Below are 16,746 nucleotides of genomic sequence, written 5' to 3' on the forward strand. Positions count from 1 at the left end.
TTCTGATCCCAGAAACGCCACTGTTTGCTTACCCCCAGGGGGCGGGGACATAATACTAATGGGGAGAGCTCCAGCAGGTGATGAATTTGTGCCACTGAGGAAGAGAGCCTTCGCTCTTGAAATGCATTTGGCAGCTAATCATGTTTGAAGAGCGTCATCTTTGTAACCCTGCCGGCAAGTTTGTGAAATAAAGGAGTTCGCTACAGAGTTCGTGTGTGGCTGCTTCCAAGTGTGTCTCTGCAATGTGTTGGATTTAAAACGGCCGCCCGGTCGTGGATTGCAGCCCGCTGTTGACAAAGACAGAGCCAGCCCTCTAAACTTCTGACGGTAATATGGACGCGAACGTTTCCAGGGGCTTTGCAGGGGTAGCCCTTTGAACACTCTATCATGAACTAGAAAGCATAGCAGGCAAACAACGGTGATGAGCCTTCATACCCACTTGGGTTTTTATTTGCATCCATTTAGCTGGAAATAACCTACCTGATTGAGGACTTCTGATCCCAGAAACGCCACTGTTTGCTTACGCCCAGGGGGCGGGGACATAATACTAACGGGGAGAGCTCCAGCAGGTGATGAATTTGTGCCACTGAGGAAGAGAGCCTTCGCTCTCGAAATGCATTTGGCAGCTAATCATGTTTGAAGAGCGTCATCTTTGTAACCCTGCCGGCAAGTTTGTGAAATAAAGGAGTTCGCTACAGAGTTCGTGTGTGGCTGCTTCCAAGTGGGTCTCTGCAATGTGTTGGATTTAAAACGGCCGCCCGGTCGTGGATTGCAGCCCGCTGTTGACAAAGACAGAGCCAGCCCTCTAAACTTCTGAGGGTAATATGGACGCGAACGTTTCCAGGGGCTTTGCAGGGGTAGCCCTTTGAACACTCCATCATGAACTATAAAGCATAGCAGGCAAACAACGGTGATGAGCCTTCATACCCACTTGGGTTTTTATTTGCATCCATTTCGCTGGAAATAACCTACCTGATTGAGGACTTCTGATCCCAGAAACGCCACTGCTTGCTTACGCCCAGGGGGCGGGGACATAATACTAATGGGGAGAGCTCCAGCAGGTGATGAATTTGTGCCACTGAGGAAGAGAGCCTTCGCTCTCGAAATGCATTTGGCAGCCAATCATGTTTGAAGAGCGTCATCTTTGTAACCCTGCCGGCAAGTTTGTGAAATAAAGGAGTTCGCTACAGAGTTCGTGTGTGGCTGCTTCCAAGTGGGTCTCTGCAATGTGTTGGATTTAAAACGGCCGCCCGGTAGTGGATTACAGCCCGCTGTTGACAAAGACAGAGCCAGCCCTCTAAACTTCTGAGGGTAATATGGACGCGAACGTTTCCAGGGGCGTTGCAGGGGTAGCCCTTTGAACACTCCATCATGAACTATAAAGCATAGCAGGCAAACAACGGTGATGAGCCTTCATACCCACTTGGGTTTTTATTTGCATCCATTTCGCTGGAAATAACCTACCTGATTGAGGACTTCTGATCCCAGAAACGCCACTGTTTGCTTACGCCCGGGGGCGGGGACATAATACTAATGGGGAGAGCTCCAGCAGGTGATGAATTTGTGCCACTGAGGAAGAGAGCCTTCGCTCTCGAAATGCATTTGGCAGCCAATCATGTTTGAAGAGCGTCATCTTTGTAACCCTGCCGGCAAGTTTGTGAAATAAAGGAGTTCGCTACAGAGTTCGTGTGTGGCTGCTTCCAAGTGGGTCTCTGCAATGTGTTGGATATATATATATATATATATATATATATATATATCACAGCTCCAAACATCCACAAACGATCAGTTTGTATAGAAAGCAGCACACGCAGGGGGTGGTTCCTCAAAAGATTTTAATGGGGAACCTCACAGCATACATGCTGTGAGGTTCCCCATTAAAATCTTTTGAGGAACCACCCCTGCGTGTGCTGCTTTCTATACAAACTGATCGTTTGTGGATGTTTGGAGCTGTGATTCACATAACAGGCACACCCCCGTTTTTGGCGTGCACCCGCTCATGCGTGCAGCTAGCTGGTGTTTGGAGCTAGACATATATATATATATATATATATATATATATATATATATATATATATATATATATATATATATATAATATATATATATATATCTTTCAACAAAAGCCCTCGAACTTCGGAAGGGCACACAGCGCTCTCTCGTGCCATCCAGCACTGTGCGCCTCGCTGTAGCTTGCTTTCTGTCTTCCATTAAAATTCCTGTAAATCTGACGTGTTTAGAGGCTGAAGTGCCCCGTATTCATGGATTGCTTGGTAGAGGGAATGACATTTTTGTGCTGGGTTCACTCTTGAGATTGCGTGCTGTTCAGGAAAGGAAAAGTTCTTCTCCGTAGCCGCTTCTCATCCGACTTTTCAGTCCTGCGAGAAACTGGTGCTCCTTCCCACGGCCAGGGCAGCCGTGCAATTAATGTGTTTCAACAAAAGCCCTCGAGCTTCGGAAGGGCACACGGCGATCTCTCGTGCCATCCAGCACTGTGCACCTCGCTGTAGCTTGCTTTCTGTCTTCCATAAAATTCTTGTAATCCGATGCGTTTCGAGGCTGAAGCGCCCCGTATTCATGGATTGCTTGGTAGAGGGAATGACATCTCTGTGCTGGGTTCACTCTTAATTAATGAGCTGTATCCGCCCTGAGTGGGCGTGGCCTTCTGTTTGCACGTTTGGCATGCTGGGATTCGAAGTCCAAATTGCACAGAGTCTAATTAATACCTTGAGTAGGCTCAGTCCCCCTACATGATGTTCACTTTATTATTACATCCTTGAGTAGGAGTAGAGAGCACACTAAAGGCGGCAGCAGAGCCTTTCAGCTGCCCTTGACTCGTCAATGCGTGGCTGCCAAACGCGTTTCGAGCTGGTAAGCTCTTGATCACTGGCTCTCTCCAATGTAGCACAGACAGCGGGTTTGAGTGGAAACACCTTTTTTTAAATGATGATAGTCCCGCCCACATGGGCGTCAGCTGAGCGAGGCATGCTGGTATCTGTAGTAAGGCCCATCGCAGCTAGGACACAGTTCCATACAAAACCCGGTTGGGTACCGCTTGCCTGATTGAAAAGTTCTCAAATGTCTGCCCAAGTGGGCTTGAAGTAGCAGAGGACAGCCCCCAGTCCTGCCAATAATTCCGCCGGCCAGGCCCCCTTCAATCCAAACAGAGCTCGGAGTACCGAACTCCAGGGATCCGCAGAGAGGCGGCGGGACCTCTTCGCCGCTAGGCATGCTGCTAAATACACAAAAAACAGGTTGCCCTGATAGTGGAGATCACACTTGTCGGGGTAGCGCACACCACAGGCGGCAGCAGAGCCTTTCAGCTGCCCTTCACTCGTCAACGCGTGACTGCCAAACGCGTTTCGAGCTGGTAAGCTCCTGATCACTGGCTCTCTCCAATGCTGCACCCACTTGGGTTTGGATGAAGGCTTAAGTCTTGGCGACCATTTCATGGAATAAATCATCCAGGATGCCTTGCGCCCATATGGGCGGGTCTTTGCATTTAAATAAATGGCTTCCGTAACATGCAGTAAACTCCTGTGTTCTATTAGCCACTGAGGAAGAGCGAATGCTGCTTGAAACGCGTCTGGCTAATGTTGGCGTTGCTGAGCTAAACTTCGATTGCTGCTGCCTGCAGCTGTGTGCGTCTACCCCTCTGGGTGTGATCTCCACACTTGGGCATCCTTGTTGGTTTTGTGTAGAGCGGCCTGCCCGCCGCGTGGAGGTCCCGCTGCCGAAACTGGCGGATCCTTGAGGTTCGCAACCGCGGACTCTATCAGGAGCAGAGGGGGCCTAGCTATGAGGGAGTATTGGCAGCAACACAGTTTTTCTCCACGTACCAACACCCACATGGGGATAGACATTTCCTTTACAGTCCCATTTGGATCTATTACATGAGAGACTGCTGCACCCACTTGGGTTTTGATGGAGGCTTAAGTCTTGGCGACCATTTCATGGACTACATCATCCAGGATGCCTTGCGCCCATATGGGCGGGACTTTGCATTTAAATAAATGGCTTCCGTAACACGCAGTAAACTCCTGTGTTCTTTTAGCCACTGAGGAAGAGCGAATGCTGCTTGAAACGCGTCTGGCTAATGTTGGCGTTGCTGAGCTAAACTTCGATTGCTGCTGCCTGCAGCTGTGTGCGTCTACCCCTCTGGGTGTGATCTCCACACTTGGGCATCCTTGTTGGTTTTGTGTATAGCGGCCTGCCCGGCCGTGTGGAGGTCCCGCTGCCGAAACTGGCGGATCCTTGAGGTTCGCAACCGCAGACTCTATCAGGAGCAGAGGGAGCCTAGCTACGAGGGAGTATTGGCAGCAACACAGTTTTTCTCCACGTACCAACACCCACATGGGAATAGACATTACCTTTACAGTCCCATTTGGATCTATTACATGAGAGACTGCTGCACCCACTTGGGTTTGGATGGAGGCTTAAGTCTTGGCGACCATTTCATGGACTACATCATCCAGGATGCCTTGCGCCCATATGGGCGGGACTTTGCATTTAAATAAATGGCTTCCGTAACATGCAGTAAACTCCTGTGTTCTTTTAGCCACTGAGGAAGAGCGAATGCTGCTTGAAACACGTCTGGCTAATGTTGGCGTTGCTGAGCTAAATTTCGATTGCTGCTGCCTGCAGCTGTGTGCGTCTACCCCTCTGGGTGTGATCTCCACACTTGGGCATCCTTGTTGGTTTTGTGTATAGCGGCCTGCCCGGCCGCGTGGAGGTTCCGCTGCCGAAACTGGCGGATCCTTGAGGTTCGCAACCGCGGACTCTATCAGGAGCAGAGGGGGCCTAGCTACGAGGGAGTATTGGCAGCAACACAGTTTTTCCCCACGTACCAACACCCACATGGGGATAGACATTACCTTTACAGTCCCATTTGGATCTATTACATGAGAGACTGCTGCACCCACTTGGGTTTGGATGGAGGCTTAAGTCTTGGCGACCATTTCATGGACTACATCATCCAGGATGCCTTGCGCCCATATGGGCGGGACTTTGCATTTAAATAAATGGCTTCCGTAACACGCAGTAAACTCCTGTGTTCTATTAGCCGCTGAGGAAGAGCGAATGCTGCTTGAAACGCGTCTGGCTAATGTTGGCGTTGCTGAGCTAAACTTCGATTGCTGCTGCCTGCAGCTGTGTGCGTCTACCCCTCTGGGTGTGATCTCCACACTTGTGCATCCTTGTTGGTTTTATATATACATATACATATATATATACATGTATATATACATATATATATATATATATGTATATATATATATATATATGCGGCATACACTCCTTCCAAGAAAAGAGAGAACAGAGACCCAGGGGAAACTTTTGGAGGCTTTTATTGTGGATAATGGCGGATGCATTTCTGGCTGGTGTTGTGCCTTCTTCAGCGCCCAAAGCCTCCACAGGAAAATGTCACTGAGCTGCATGTACCGCCTCTCTTTTGAACTCGATGTGTCGAGTCCGCAGCTCCCCCAATTGCGTTGATGTCAGCACACCTGTGTAGCATCCCGCGTGTTAGGGAAAACTACAGGTGCCAGAGTCCCGTGTGAGTAGACAAAGGAAATTGGTGCTGGGGGGACGGAAAAAAGTAAAAATCCTTGTGCGTGAGTGCGGGATTGGAGCAAAGTGTTTCCGTGAAAACAAAACAAAATGTGATGTTCCGTTTAGCAGCTTGCTTGTCCACAACTGAACCTCCTCTGCTCCCCTAGTACGCCTCAGCCTCGAATTGCAAGTGTCCATTAAGCAGGGGCGACGAGGACAGTGCCTGCAGCCCACAACGAGGTTGGGTTAACCTCGCCACTGCCGGTTTTCTTCCTGCGTTCCGAGGCAGGTGAAGGACCATCCAAATTCCTCTGGTACAACGATGAGCTGAAATCAGCACAAGCCTGTAACGTCCAAACCCAGGGTGAGGCGGGGTACTCTGTGATGGCGTCTCAGGCTGACGCGTAGATATGTGCGGCATACACTCCTTCCAAGAAAAAAGAGAACAGAGACCCAGGGGAAACTTTTGGAGGCTTTTATTGTGGATAATGGCGGATGCATTTCTGGCTAATGTTGTGCCTTCTTCAGCGCCCAAAGCCTCCACAGGAAAATGTCACTGAGCTGCATGTACCGCCTCTCTTTTGAACTCGATGTGTCGAGTCCGCACCTCCCCCATTGCGTTGATGTCAGCACACCTGTGTAGCATCTATATATTACCTACTGGCGGTCGCCCGTAGGTAGTTATAGTTAGGATTGTTTTCCATAGGGAAATCGCAACATTCTATTGGAAATAACTTTGGCGCCGGTTGAGGAATCTGCCTGAAATTTTCCTCAAATTTGCCTCGCGGCGCTCCGCTCCTTCCCTGAAAGTTTGGGGGGGGATTCGTTAAGCGGGGGCTGCGATAAAAGGGGGGTCCCAAAACGTGTTTTCCCCATGTTAATTTGCATAGGGCGGTTGGACTCACTTTTAGCCCGAACGGCTGAATGGATTCCCACCAAACTTGGCAAAATTGTAGGGACTGGTAGCCCGATGTGCCTTTGCTATGTCTCAAGATATGTGCTCCAGTGGATTTTGAGTAATTTAGGTTCCAAAAAATATATATATCTATAGCCGTGCCCCGGTACGCGCACCGGGGAGCGCTCCGGGCGCGCCACACGATTTGCGCACGGAAAGCTGAATGGCTCTCGGGTGTCTGTAAACATTCCAAACAGTGCGGAGCGGCCGCCATCTTGTGTCTCGGTAGGATCGAGACACAAGAGGTGGCAAAAACAAAGGGGGAAATAACCAAAAGGGGGCAGGGTAGACCCCCCCTGACTCCATAGGTTTGATGTGGGGGCCATAAAAGGGTCCCGCGGGTGAAGAAAAAAAATGTAATTTTTTTTCGATTTTCGCGGGGGGAGTGCCCGGTACGCGCACCGGGGAGCGTACCGGGGAGCGTACTTTGGTGAAAAAAAGTGAAAATAGTAGTGTAAAAAAATCATTTGGAGTGATTAGAGGTAGGGTAGCTCTGAAAAGAGCTTTTGGGTTCTGTGGCTGTTTTAGGTACCTACAAGTACGTCCCATACACACCCACACGCACACAACCCCACACCCCCACAGCCACACACTCCCCACACATACCTCACACACGCACACCTCCACCCACACCCAAATACCCCACACCGACACCTTACACATCCACACCCACACCCATACACCCCACACACACAACTCACCCCCCCAACACACACACATACACGCACACACAGATACCTCACAGACACACCCCACACCCACACCTCCCTCCCCCCTCACACACACACACACACACACACACCTCACAGACACACCCACACATCCCACACATACACACACACCCTACACACATACCCCCACACCCACACACCTCCCACACACACCTCACACACCCACACCTCCACCTACACTCAAACACCCCACACACCCACACCCACACACACACCTTACACACCCACACCCCCACCCGCACCCACATACTCCACACACCTACACACACCTATACACCTCACCCCCCAGACACACACACACACACACACACCTCACAGACACACCCCACCATCCCCCACACACACCTCCCCCCCACACATGGGGAAAACTCAGTGAAACAGTAAAATAATAATTTAAAGTGCTGAGAGGTAGGGTAGCTCTGAATAGAGTTGTTGCGTTGTGTGGGTGATTTAAGTACCAACATGTAGGTACCAATGCAGAGTCTTAAATTCAATGTACACCTTTTTTTCTGTAGATATCTTGCATGTTTTTACAGAAGTTATTGTGGTATATGGAATCCATACCATAGTCTGTCAGGAAAGCAGAAACAGATCCTTTAAGTACTCCCTGATAAGACCTAGGGGATCATGGCTAGTCTACCCTGCTCCCTTATGATGTTTTAAAATTGCACAATATACTGTAAGTTTCACTTTATACTATAATATAAACATAAATCCTTTAAGTACTCCCTGAGAAGACCTAGGGGATCATGGGTAGTCTACCCTGCTCCCTTATGATGTTTTAAAATTGCACAGTATACTGTAAGTTTCACTTTATACTATAATATAAACATAATCATTTTGGTAGTACTTCATGAATTAGATATAAAAATGAATAATGTCTCAAACAATTTTTAATTATTAAATAAAAATTTATTGGTTAGAATTTTCATAGTTCAATAAAACTTCCAGCATTAGATCATCTGGAATCTCCTCAAAAATGTATGTTTCTATATCTTGTAAACATTCAATAAATTGTTGATCCAAAGACTGATCCATAAAATCTTCTTCAACAAAATCTTCATTAAGAATCTCCTCATATGTAATCTCGAAGGAAACATTGATATTTTCTTGCTCCCCTTCCATTTTTTTGCTGTAAATTGCATAAAAAATAACTATATCAGTAGAGTTAGGGCACTGTTGGGTTTAAGTTCAGACAGGTAGTTCTGATTTTTTAACAGTGAAGTTAATTTTGGGCAGTGTATGGTAACAGGCAGGAAGTAGAAATATAAAAAAGTGCCTGTGAAGAAGCGTAAGTAAATTCATAATTATAGCAGAAAAGCCTAAGTCAATCCATAAATATAACAGAGGAGCCTATCTCTATCTATAACTATAGCAGAGGGACAGTAAATAACTATCAGAAAACGTTTTTACAAATTAACTTAAAGTGCCCCTTACAAATTATCAACTTACTTTACAGAGAGGTGAAGAAGAAAAAATGCGAAAATCCTTTCAAGATGTACCTCAGGTAGTTGTAGTCAAAATGGCCGTGTTTCCCTCTCTCAATTTTCATTTATATTCATGTACATAACCAATCAAATGTCAGGAAAAAAAGTAGAAAATGAAAGTAACATTTTAATTGGTTGTAAATTCTAACACTTCAGATGTGTTTTTGTTATGTAATTTACCTCAGGATATTTAGACAATGCTACAGCTCAAATGGCTCAATGGAATTCCACCAAATTTGGGAAAATGGTAGGGATTGGTATGTAGAAGGGCCTATTCTATATTTGGTGAAAGTGTCTCCAGTGGTTTTTATGTAAATTAACTTTTAACATTTTTTGGGAGCGCTTCCCGGTGCGCGCCCCGGTACGCTTACCGGCAGCGCTACGGGAGTCCTCCATCTTGTGTTTCGGTAGATTTGAGGCACAAGATGGAGGACAAACAACGTTGGGAATGGGTAAAAGGGGGCACGGTAGACACTCCCTGACCCCCTAGGTTTTCTGAGGGGGGCTTAGGAGGCCCATATAGGCCCCAAAAAATAAAATGTTTACATTTTTGCGGGGGGAGCGCCCGGTACGCGCACCGGGAAGCGTACCGGGGAGCGTACTTTAGTGAAAAACAGTGAAAAAAGTTAGAAAAAGATAATCATTTGGAGTGATCAGAGGTAGGGTAGCCCTGAAAAGAGCTTTTGGGTTCTGTGGCTGATTTAGGTACCTACAAGTAGGTTCCAATGCACATTCTTATATTCAGGAGGAATATTCTATTCCCCTCATCTGAGAAGTGCACACCATCTCCTCTGTAGATATCTTGCATGTTGTAACGCAAGTTGTTGTTGTATATTGAACCCATTCCATAGTCTCTCATGTAAGCAGAAACAGATTTATTCACATGTTTCCGTGCTTTCTCAAATTGTGGACAAAATTGGTTGGACCACTTCCATTTCTGTCTTTGGCATATATTGGACTATACCAAGGCAGTTTGAGGAAAAAGTGCCATCAATTGCTCAAAGGTGTCCTTTAAAAGCATTTCCAGACCTACCCGAGTCAAAGTGCCTAAGTCATTTCCACCACAGTGCAGAATTATGAGGTTAGGGTGTGGCAGATGCAAAAAGGTTTTCACCAATGGTATCAATTGATGACATCTCAATCCTTTTTGGCCAATCCATTTTATGTCTACATTTGGTAAGTCAAGGTTGTGAAAATTTCTGGTAGCTGCATACCTTTGAGCCCAGTGGATGTAGCTATGTCCAATAATCCAGACAGAATACATGGTAAGAGGAGGTTCTGGTGCAGTCAGATGAAGTGCGGGAATGAAATGGCAGTTGGAACAGTATGAGTTTGCAAAAAAAAAACTGTGGAGTTTCAGTGCTCTTCAATCACAAGCAATGATTGGTGGATTCAGATAGTTGAAAAGTGGAAGTTAGGGTGCATGGTTCTGTTCTGTGAAAGAAGCAATTTGAATGGTTAAGAAAAAGTCATTTAAAGAAAGATTGCAGCGGATAAGCTGGTGTATTGAGAGGTCAAACATCCTTGCTTAGTTCATTTGCAACATTGTAGAATAAACTTTTAACCCTGAGAGCTCAGTGAGGAGGGAGTTGCTATGGTAACAGGTAGAAAAGGCTGAGGGGGGGAAGGGTGTTGGTTCGAAAATAGAGAGGGAAGAGTTTTGATTGGTTATCATGTGCAATATGTGTGTAGAATTAGAGGTTCTCTGTGCCATTCATGGTTGCAGTGCCTGGAGTACATACCTTTTGCTCTGCTAAAGAAATATTGGTGTGTGTGTCTGACACTGTTCTCAATCTCCTAAAGCATTTGTAAAGGTGAGTAATGTTTCATTTAATATACATAGAGACTTGTATACTCTATGGAGAAGATTTGGAAGCAAATTGTGGTTTTTTAATGTTGCTTTGTGTCATGCTTTTTGATAATGCTTGGTAAAAAGTTTTTACTGCATAGAGGAATTGTATTTTGTAAAATTGTGAAGTTTCAGTAGTGACATGGAATGCTTGTACATAGGACCTGTGCTGTGTTGCTTAAATGTGATGTCAAAAACGATTTTTGGAAAAATGAATGGCTTTTACATTTTTTAGAAGGAATAAATAATGTGTGCATGTTTAAAGAAATAAATTTGACTCTTTACAATGATGTTACCTGTGTTAACTCAGTGTAGGAAGCACATTGAGTTTCTTTGCATAGAGGAATTATATTTTGTAAAATTGTGAAGTTTCAGTAGTGACATGGAATGCTTGTACATAGGACCTGTGCTGTGTTTCTGAAATGTGATGTTAAAAACGATTTAGGGGAAAATGAATGGCTTTTACATTTTTGAGAAGGAATAAAGAGTGTTTGCATGCTTAAAGAAATACATTTGCCCCTTTCACAATGATGTCATCTGTGTTACCTCAGATTAGGAAGTAGATTGTGCAGATGAGGTGAGGCATGTCCAGAGGTACAGAGAAGGTGAGGCCTTTGTTCAAGACTGTTGTGGGAGAGGGGGCTTTCCTGGGGAGCATAGGTGGTGAGGCTTGTGTCTAAGAGTGCAGTGGACTAGGCTTCATGAAGCCTATCCCCGACTGCACTCTTAGACACAGGCATCAATTTGACTCTTTACAATGATGTTATCTGTGTTAACTCAGTGTAGGAAGCATATTGAGTTTGTTTGCACAGAGGAATTGTATTTTGTAAAATAGTGAGGTTTCAGTAATGACATGGAATGCTTGTACATAGGACCTGTGCTGTGTTTCTTAAATGTGATGTCAAAAACGATTTGGGGGAAAATGAATGGCTTTTACATTTTTGAGTAGGAATAAATAGTGTCTGCATGCTTAAAGAAATAAATTTGACCTTTTCACAATGATGTTACCTGTGTTAACTCAGTGTAGGAAGCACATTGAGTTTCTTTGCATAGAGGAATTGTATTTTGTAAATTTGTGAAGTTTCAGTAGTGACATGGAATGCTTGTTCATAGGACCTGTGCTGTGTTTCTTAAATGTGATGTGAAAAACGATTTTGGGGAAAATGAATGTGTTTTACATATTTGAGAAGGAATAAAGAGTGTTTGCATGCTTAAAGAAATACATTTACCCCTTTCACAATGATGTTACCTGTGTTACCTCAGATTAGGAAGTAGATTGTGCAGATGAGGTGAGGCATGTCCAGAGGTACGGAGGAGGTGAGGCCTTTGTTCAAGACTGTAGTGGGAGAGAGGGCTTTCCTGGGGAGCATAGGTGGTGAGGCTTGTGTCTAAAAGTGCAGTGGACTAGGCTTCATGAAGCCTATCCCCGACTGCACTCTTAGACACAGGCGTCAATTTGACTCTTTACAATGATGTTACCTGTGTTAACTCAGTGTAGGAAGCACATTGAGTTTGTTTGCATAGAGGAATTGTATTTTGTAAAATAGTGAGGTTTCAGTAATGACATGGAATGCTTGTACATAGGACCTGTGCTGTGTTTCTTAAATGTGAAGTCAAAAACGATTTTGGGGAAAATGAATGGCTTTTACATTTTTGAGATGGAATAAATAGTGTTTGCATGCTGAGAGAAATAAATTTGACCTTTTCAGAATGATGTTACCTGTGTTAACTCAGTGTAGGAAGCATATTGAGTTTCGTTGCATAGAGGAAATGTATTTTGTAAAATTGTGAAGTTTTAGTAGTGACATGGAATGCTTGTACATAGGTGCTGTGCTGTGTTTCTTAAATGTGAAGCCAAAAACGATTTTGGGGAAAATGAATGGCTTTTACATTTTTGAGATGGAATAAATAGTGTTTGCATGCTGAAAGAAATACATTTGCCCTTTTCAGAATGATGTTACCTGTGTTAACTCAGTGTAGGAAGCACATTGAGTTTCGTTGCATAGAGGAAATGTATTTTGTAAAATTGTGAAGTTTTAGTAGTGACATGGAATGCTTGTACATAGGTGCTGTGCTGTGTTTCTGAAATGTGATGTCAAAAACGATTTTGGGGAAAATTAATGACTTTTAGATTTCTGAGAAGGAATAAATAGTGTCTGCGTGATTAAATAAATATATTTCAACCTTTCACAATAATGTCACCTGTGTTACCTCAGATTAGGAAGTAGATTGTGCAGTTGGGGTGAGGCATGTCCAGAGGGACAGAGGAGGTGAGGTCTGTGTTCAAGACTGTAGTGGGAGAGAGGCCTTTCCTGGGGAGTATAGGTGGTGAGGCCTGTGTTTAAGAGTGCAGTGTACTAGACTTTATGAAGCCTATCCCCCACTGCACTCTTAAACACAGGTCTCACCTTCTTTGTACCCGTGGACAGACCTCTCTTCCACTACACTCTTCAATACAGACCTCACCTCTCCTGCACCCCTAGACAATCCTCACCTCATCTGCAACCCTGAATAGACTTCAACTAATCTGTATCCTTAGACAGGCCTCAGCTTATTTACACCCTTGGACATGCGTCACCTCATCTGCACCCAGTTACCATCATTTATACCCAATACGTTGAGGCCTGTCCAGAGGACACAGATGAGGTAAGGCTTGTCCAAAAGGTGAGAGGAGGTCAGTCCTCTCCACTGTACTCATGGACACTGAATGCTTGTACATAGGACCTGCAGTGTGTGTCTAAAATGTTATTTAAAAAACGATTTTGGTGCAAATCAATGAGTTTTAGATTTTTGAGAAGGAATAAATAGTGTCTGCATGATTAAATACATATATTTCATCCTTTCACAATAATGTGACCTGTGTTACCTGAGATTTAGGAAGTAGATTGTGCAGATGAGGTGAGGAATGTCCAGAGGGACAGAGGAGGTGAGGCCTGTGTTCAAGACTGTAGTGGGAGAGAGGCCTTTTCTGGAGAGCGTAGGTGGTGAGGCCTGTGTCTAAGAGTGCAGAGGACTAGGCTTTATGAAGCTTGTTCCCCACTGCACTCCTAGACACAGGTCTCACCTTCTTTGTACCCGTGGACAGAGCTGTCTTCCACTACACTCTTCAATACAGGCCTCACCTCTTCTGCACCCCTGGAGAATCCTCACCTGATCTGTAACCCTGAATAGACCGTTTGGTTTTTGTCATTGCTTTGTTGTTTGGTAATAGTGATCTATAATGTGCTATTTTTTTTCTTTAACAAAGATTGAAATCAAGATTTCAAGAGTAAGGAAAGATGCCCTCAAGGCAAAGGAGAAGAAAACATGATAACCGCAAAAAAACAAAAACAGCAACGGAATTACACCACTCTTCCACAACAAATACTTCAAAAAACAGGAACAAAGCTCCTGGTAAGACAACTAAGTCTTTCTTACGGAACATATGTAGAGCAAAAAAAAATGTTGGACAGCATGTAGAAAAAGAGAATGAGAGAGTAAATTTGAAAAGGAAGGAGAGACCCTCAAAAAATTCTACAACTGGAGCAGGAGAGAATAATATGTATAGGAATAGAAGGCAGAATCAGTTTAGAGACATTCGTAAACGAATGTTTCGCAATAGGGTGGTTTTAAATTTGTTAAAAAACATTAGGAAAGGTAAACAGAGAGCTGCTTTTTATAAGAAAAAGAAAAGTGTAGAGAAGATTGTTGATCAGGCTTTTGAAGTTAAGAAAAAATTATTTATTTTAATAATCAATAGAATTAGGACACTTAACAAGACAATTGATGTTTTCAAATCAAACAGTAGATGGAAAAGAGTAATTAATCGGACTAATTTTTGTAAAGTTTTTTCAGGAGAATGGATGCACAGTTCAAGTTGTGAGCCATTTTTTAATGAGGAGAGTTACTTCCAGGAGAATGATTTAGTGCATGCAGTTGACACCAGTGGTCGAGCGTATGAAGTGAAAGACGGTTGTCCGATTGAAAAAGAGAAACTTGTGCCTAGAGAACCAGAAGAGGTATTAACTGATGAAGTTTTAGGGAGACGTACTAAGGGTCCAGTGTACACTTGGAAGTGTAGTCGTATTTGTAGTGTGCGACAGGAATCAATTGATTTGTTTTGTAATTTCTTACGTACATATAGTAAGAAAAGTCTAAAGCAGAAAGTGAAGTTGTTGCAAGACTTAGGGGCCGATTAGGATGGCGGACGGACTTGCGTCCGTCCGCCATCCCAGAGGTGGAGGGACAGTCCGCATGGACTGCGGAGGTCCCTCCATGCAAATCAGGATGTGACCGCCACCCTGGCGGTCACATCCTGGATATTTAGCATTGCGGCGGGTGCTGCTTCAAGCAGCACCCAACGCAATGTTAAAAGTGCATGTGTAACATTTGCATGCACAAAGCGGCAGGCACCGTGCGGTGCCTGCCGCTTTGTGCATGTAAATGCTGGGGGGTACCATAGGTACCCCCCATGTGCACCCCCCACCCGCCTACGCCCTGGGGGCCCGCAACCGTCCCCCAAAAGCAAAAGTACACATGCTTTTCCACGGCGGAAAAACCGCCGCTGAAAAGCATGTTTACTAATGCTTCCTAATTTGGCTGACGGTGTCTGATAGACACTGCCAGCCAAAGGAGAGCTTTTCCGCCGCGGTTGTAATCCGACCGCGGCGGAAAAGCAGCGGACAGAATCCATGACCCACCAGCCATCGTAATGCGGCGGTGGGTCTTTGGTGACTTCGCAGAGGATTTTCCGCCTCCTCCGGGCCGGAGGTGGCTTCCGCCGCCCCGGAGGAGGCGGAAAATCCTCTCTCATAATCGGCCCCTTAGATCCTTGCAGAGTGAGAGAAAACACAGGTTTGCAAGGGCATTCACTGGCTTGTCTTTCTAGAAAAGTCTGTCAGAGTGTTTTTCATCATTTTAGGATGTTAGCAGTGCATCATACCAAAATGAGGAAATTAGTGAGAAGGTTGCATTATGCAAAAAGTCCAGCACTTAAGCTTAAACAATTAAACAGTGCTCTTTTGCATGGAACTGAATTAGATGTGAAGAAGATTTGTGAAGAAATTGAGATTTGTTATTTTGGTGAAAAAGAGGACAGTGTAGAAATTGACATAGCAATTCAAGGTAATGTGGAAGACAATGTACAGATTTCAAGTACAGAAAAGTTTGAGCAGGAAATTACCAGGTTTAAGGTAAAATCAAGTGAAAGGCCGAATTGTACTTGTGTGTGTTCTCGACGAAGTCATTATAAGCATCAAACTAGATTCGTTGATTTATACGTAAAAAGTGAAAAGATAAATAATTATGAGTGGAAGGATTTTGCAACTTATTTGTGGGTGGAGAATTGTTTTGATTTGAGTTCTGATCAGCGTATTTGTAAATATTGTTATGATAAATTAAATCAAAACAGAATGCCTGCTAGAGCTGTTCATAATAATCTGGAGTTGGTAGACATTCCCCGTGAATTGATGGATTTAAATACATATGAGTCTATTTTGATTCAATGTGTCCATCCTTTTCAGGCAATTGTTCGCATGGAGCCTAAGATAGGGAAATTGCCTCCTACAGATTTGCAGAGAGGGTTAAAGGGAAGAGTTGTTTATTTGCCTCTAGATTTAAAAAAAATATTGATACAATTGGTATAGAAAAAGTAGAAGAGGAACCTTTAGTTATTTTAGTTAATGGGGTTCCGACAAAGAGTAAGAAAATCTGGCAAGATTCAGTGGATGTTAGGAAAGTCAAAAAGGCAACGTTGTATTTAGTCAAAAACAATGAGTATTACAAAGATGTATGTGTTGCAGCAGAGGAAACAGCTGCAGATGAAGACAGTGATTGTTCAGGCGGCCAAATTGAAAAAGTTGATGTGTCTAGAAGTGAAGAAATATATGAACATTATACTGTTCATCCTTTGCATTCCAAAGAAGTAATGGGGAATGCAATTGAATTGTTTCAAATGAAAGCAGCAAAAGGAAGTCCCATTAGTGTATGGGAAGAAAGTTTGGAAGCTCGTTGTTTTCCACAGCTATTTCCAACAGGTCGAGGTGGATGATATGACGATCGACCACTTCAAATTCCTGCATCTGAATATCGAACTGTAAGATTATATGCTGAAGATCCAAGGTTTCGTCAATGCATTCCCTATTTGTTTCATTTACTGTATGAAAGTGACTTGTCTGGGCTTTCTTATGCAGTAAA

The sequence above is a fragment of the Lissotriton helveticus genome, chromosome 9 (assembly GCF_964261635.1).
Source record: "Lissotriton helveticus chromosome 9, aLisHel1.1, whole genome shotgun sequence".
NCBI classification, from domain to species: Eukaryota; Metazoa; Chordata; class Amphibia; order Caudata; family Salamandridae; genus Lissotriton; species Lissotriton helveticus.